The following is a 6,057-nucleotide window of genomic DNA, read 5'->3' as shown; positions in this document are numbered from 1 at the left end:
TTGGTTCTTGTGGCTAATGGTAGCATGAACATGGGGGTACAAATATGTGTTGAAATCTCTTATTACAGTTCTTTTGGGTAGATAATCAGAAATGAAATTGTTGGATCATTTGGTAATTCCATGTTTGATTTTTTTTTGAGAAACCTCTCACAGTGGCTGTGCCATTTTACATGCCCACCTATAGTGCACCAGTGTTCTAATTTCCCTACATTGCCACCAATACTTATTTTCTTATTTTTTGATATCAGTCATCTTAATGGATATGAAGTAGTATCTCATTATGATTTTGATTTATTTTTCTCTAATGGTTAGTGATATTGAGCAGTTTCATGTGCTTATTGGCCATTTGTATATCATCTTTGGAGAAATATCTATTCAAGCTCTTTGCTCATTTTTAAACTGGGTTCTTTTTGTTGCTGTTAAGTTCCCCATAATTGCTTTTTATATATTTAAACACCACCATACTTTGTGCTGTTTTTGATAAAAAATGTGTAACAGGCAGTAGTTGCAACATAACTACTTTTCTGCTTCACAGAATTTATCTTTTCCTTTCCAACTCAGAGATGTCTTGCCTCAGTGACTCCATTGGTTGCAGTACAGGGAAAACTGGAGGAGTCAGCCATGATACAAACTTCCAGATTGTAGACCCAAAACTTCTGACTTCTTGGTGTAAGATTTTCAGTTCACATATTTAACATTTAATAAGGACTTGCTATAGTGAGCACTGTTCTTGCAGTGGACAAAACAAAAACGAACTAGAAATTATCACTGTCTTTGCAGAACTTGCAGATAAATAAACACATGATTGTAAGAGAGGGTGGAAGAGCTGTAGGTCTTGGGCATCTAATTAGGAATGTCTTTGGCTCTATCTATCTATGAGTCAGAAGACTAAGAGGACTGTTACTTTATCAGATAATCATAAATTTGAACCAAAGTCTCTTTGCAATGTCTCCATCCGAAACTCATCATATTCCCATAGGCTCTTCAACTACAAAATGGGACAAAGGTAGGGCATGAATTCAGAAAGTGAATGTTATGAGAGTAGAGGCTAGTTGATCTAATTAAATTTTTCTTGAGCACCTACTGGATGCCCAATATTGTGCAAAGGCAGGGTCAGAAAATACTTCTCTGATCTTCTTCATGTCAGCCCTGTAGTAAGTCCATCTCCTAGGGTGAGACTGACAAAAATATGGCATATGGCCGTTATGGCAGACATCACTAATTGTGGGTTTTTTCTCACTTAGCCCAGTGGTAGCTTCCCAACCCATGCCCACCAGTCAATAGGGTCTCCATTTGGGTCTCCCAAATTTAGGGGTCTGTATTAATGTCTGCTCCTTAGAGGAGAGGAAACTTTGGTGCTTCAGGGAATGAAGCCAGAGAGACTGCTCCCCTCTGGGCCTAGATCCTGGTGAGTCAAGGTTGCTACCTCTTTTTTCCTCTTCAGTTTATAATTTCTCTTAAAAAATATTGTGTTTAAGAGAAAAAGCTGAAATGTGCTGGTCCCTGAAAAGAAACAGTCATTGTAGGCTTTCATTTGACTGATGTGCTCACACATTTGTTTGCATCCTGTTCGTTTGTGTATCCTTGGCTCCTGCTGTAGCACTTGGGACATGATGGGGCTCAGAGAACATTAGCTGGATGGATGACTGAATTTACAAGAAGCCAAAGTCTTGAACCTACCCAGTTGGTCAAATAAGAGTACAGGTAGACTATAGGACTATACCAAGTTACTGCTTCCCAGGTAAGCAGGAAAGCCCTCAGATAGTAGTCCTATCTGAGGGCTATAGGATTACTACTTGGGAGCCATGGATTCAGGTATTCACTCATGCATTTGTTCACTGTGTATGTGTTCGCCTCGGGTACTTGGGAGAGACCAGGAGCATGATCTCCAACCTCATGGGACACCCAGTCTAGTTGAGGTGACACACTTTAGACAAATAGAGAACTAGAAACTAATAAATACTAGGAGAGAGAATGCAGGAAAGATGTAGTTTAGATGGGGTTTAAGAGTTGGCTGGTGAAGAGGGGGGATGGAGCTTGGCACTCAGTCTTTCACCTGGAGGTCTTCTGAGACTTGACATATGCTCCCAGTATGAAGGACCAAGAGGCACGGTGATCTGCTGCTCTTGCTGCATCAGGGGCACCTGGTTCTTAGAGCAAACTATTCTCCTCCATAAGTACACAGTCTGTTATCTAACATGCTCTACTGGCGGTGGGATCCGAGTGTGCTTTCCAACATCATTAAAATTTTAGCTTCTCAGACTTTGATTCCAAAGAAGCAATAAACTAAATATTTAAGAGGCCCAGGATTAAAGTAGACAGACAACCCCCCAAAAGTATCCTACTTTGTAATTATAAAAATTAGCATAGTTTCCACTTCATAAAAATGTGCTCTTGCAGAGTTTATTGGTTTTCACTTTATGGTGGCTTAACTAAATCTGAGCCCTCAGAGCTTGGATTTTTAAAAATATTCCATAAAAATAGAGACTTTATTCTGTTCTATTTAAAGCTTTAATTTCTTTTCTCTATTTTATGAAACAATTTTAATTTTATGTCAGATTTCAAATCCTGGTAAGACTTTGGAATGCTTATTCTATTTGATGGCTTCATTCCTGCCTCCCTTCTTCCCTCCTCTCTCTCTCTCCTCTCTCTCTTCCTATCTTTCTTCTCTCCTTCCTTCCTCCAATCCTTCCTTCCTTTGTGTTCTCTCTCTATCTTTGAAAAATATAGAATTTGAGCTTAAAGCCCCCCGCTAAAATTAAGCCTTAAAAAAGGTTAAAACCCATCTTCTCTTTATTAATACATTCTACAAAGTTTTCTAGTTATCTCTAGGGTAAGATAAAGGAGAGCATTTTAGAACCATCTCTACCAATAAGGATATTATAAGAAACAAAATCTTTAAAGATTAATTGTTAATAATGCTCCCTTCATGTGACCGTATTCAGGGATTTTTCCATTTGCTTGTGTATAATCAAGTCTTCCCACTATCTATTTTTCCTCCCTGGTGTCTGATGTTTGGGGCCACTCTCTACTTCCTTGGCTGGCATAGTGCTTCCTGAATGTCCCTGTAGCAGTGATCTTTGTAGCAGAGGGACAAGATGCATGTCCCTGGGGTTTTGGGGATAGCCCAAGATGGCTTGCCAAAGGCACAAGGCTTTTGTGTGATCTCATATTTTGTTTCGTATTTTCCCTACATTTGCATTTTTGTTATATTCCTACTTGTTTTAAAAATGTTTATCTCTCCAAACCTTCAAGTAACTTTGATGCTTTTGGATGCTGTCTCAAGCATATGTGCCCTACAGCTGTGTGTCTGAGGAATAAGGGCTACTTGGCCCAGATGAGCTTCACGGTGTCTGGGTATGGGACTCATCACAAGGTTTGTTGAGTGCTCCAGGCTGGATGAAGACCGAACCTGGCCTTCTCATGTTGCCCCAGGAACCAGCAACCTGCAGTCCTGACTAGTTCTGCTCCCACATCTCCCCTATGTGGCTTCTGGAGTGTGTCCACATGAGCCAGCAGGAAACTGGAGAGAGCAGGACCATCTACTCCTGGCCTAGACAGGGCACAATTTGCATTTTTAGGGAATATCTCTTTCCTGATAGAAGGCACCAAATGCAGCTTTTTCAATATCCTTCCATGTCTCCAAAGGCCATCTCCTGCCTGAGGCTTCCTTCATTACCCCAGCTAGAGTTGGGATCCTCTCCTTCAAATTCACATAGCAAAAGCAAAGTGGAACAAAGCAAAAGGAGGAGAAAGAGTTAAAGGGAAAGTGATGAAATTAGAGAATCATTATTTTGTCATTGTCATTAATTGAGTTAGGTGAAAACCATGGGAAGAAAAGTTGGGGAACAGGGACCTCACTGCCTCAGAGTAGCACTCCGCAGGCTATTCATTAATCACAAGGGGAAACTTCCCTGTCCAGCCCAGCCACCTGTCAGCATCAGGGTCACAGGAGAAGCTGACATCATGGGCTCTTGCTCTGATGCAGGGAGAAGGGCACGACATCAAATATTTAGCATTCCGGTCCAACACGTCAGACCTGAATCTAATAATGAGGACATACTCAGACAAAATCAGACTGTTCAACATTCCACAAAACAACTGGCCTGGACTCTTAAAACATATGTTGCTAATGAAAATAAAAACAGAGGCAAAGGATCTATCTGTTCTAGGTAAAAGGAAACAAAAGAGGCATGAAGATTAAATACATTGGTCCCTGTTAGGGTCTTGGATGACTGGGACAGTTGTGTACAGACTGTATATTTGATAATATTATTTATCAGTGTTAAATTTCTCAGGTGTGACAATGGTATTCAAGTTATAGGAAAAATATCTTTTTTTTTTAGAAGAAATGTTTGGGGATGAAACTTGAATTCACTTCCAAATAAATAGATAAGGATAGAGTGGGGGTGGGTGGGCAAGCTAATGTTGGAAGGATGTTCATAGTTGGTGAATTGGGGTCAAAGGTATGGGAACGTTGTTTGTATTCTTTGGTAGGTTTGAAGTTTTTAAAACTTTTGCAGGGAAAAAAAAATCCACATAGAAGCATACCTATCTACAACTCTCATTTGGCAAATTTTATTTTATTTATTTTTAAATTTATTTATTTGGGAGAGAGCAAGAACACAAGCAGGACGAGGAGCAGAGGGAGAAGGAGAGAGAATCTTAAGTGGTCTCCATGCTGAGAATAGAGCCTGATGTGGGGCTTGATCCCAGGACCCTGAGATCATGACCTGAGCTGAAACCACGAGTCAGGTGCTCAATGAACTGAGTCACCCAAATGTTTTTCATGTGGCAAATTTTAAATTTTGCGCTCCAGTTGTTTGTGGGTATTCCACCCTCCTGATGAGATGTTGACTCTTCTCTCTCCTACATTCCATGGCATTAATGGGGATAATTTATGGCTTTACACACAGTACATGTTAAAAAAAATACATGTTCAATAAAAATGTTCAATAAACATTCACTTGCATGAATGCTGTGTATTAATACTTTGAATGAATGAATGAGCTTCTCTCCTCTACTCAACCTGGGGCAATGAAAGGGCTCAGTCTCTGTTGCAAAAGGTAAAGAATTTTCACCTTTGTGAGTCATGAGGATTTTGTGTGTCCTTCCAGCATGCAAGTCCCAGGTTCAAGATGCTGGACTTCATGACCTTGAAGGCCTCACCTTCATCTATAGAAGATGATGGGAGATTTTGTGCGTAGTGGCTTGTATGTGGGAGCTATCCAAATAACCTGAAAGTAAGGTAATAATAAGGCTTTTATAATAGAGGTGAGATGAGGCACCAAGTTTCAGATGATAAAGTTTTTATGAAGTTATGTTTTAAGGTTAGAAGCATGGATAATAGAAAGGAAAAGCACATTTAAGTCAGAGCAGTCAATTTTTTTCAGAATAATATATTTATTCAAGGTTCAGGAACCCTGTATTTTTTTTCTTATTCTCACATGCCTAGGGAAGCATTGGTTCATTTTATAAAGGGGCTCAGTGATAGTGAGGAGGGGCTCTCAACCTTCATATCAGATCTCAACAAATCTTGGGACTTTCATAATATTTTTCTTGAGTACTCCATAGTTTGTCGCTTTTCTGAACCCATCCTGGATGGAGATGGAAGCAAAGAGCTTCTTTACTGAAGAGTCCGGTTGATAGTGGGGGACTACTTCTCTGCTCTTAGGAAGAAGGGTTTTTCTCCAGTGGGGTCCCCATTGAGTCTTGAATTCTGAGCACCTCCAGGTTAGGATCGATACTAATGGGGAGACTCTTACTGCTGCCGAGGCTCCAGGTGGAAGGGTCAGCATTATTCCTGATAGGGTGCACAAGAAAGCAGACACCCATCAATAGTTCAGCCCTATTATCAGTCAGAGGGCCAGCTGACTGCCTTCCTAGCTCACTGGCAAAGCAGGCACACCTCGCCGAAGTAAGTGCTATTTCTTCTTGGAGACAACACAGTTGGTCTCACCCAACTGTGGGGATGTTGCTCCTATTACATGACCTCGTTGTTGCCTCCTTGCAAAGCAGTAAACCCTGGCATCACTGTGCCCAGGAGTATTTGGCTTC

This window comes from Vulpes lagopus, chromosome 20 (genome assembly GCF_018345385.1).
Source record: "Vulpes lagopus strain Blue_001 chromosome 20, ASM1834538v1, whole genome shotgun sequence".
NCBI lineage: Eukaryota > Metazoa > Chordata > Mammalia > Carnivora > Canidae > Vulpes > Vulpes lagopus.
The sequence above is the reverse complement of the archived record's forward strand: the minus strand, read 5'-3'. Positions refer to the sequence as shown.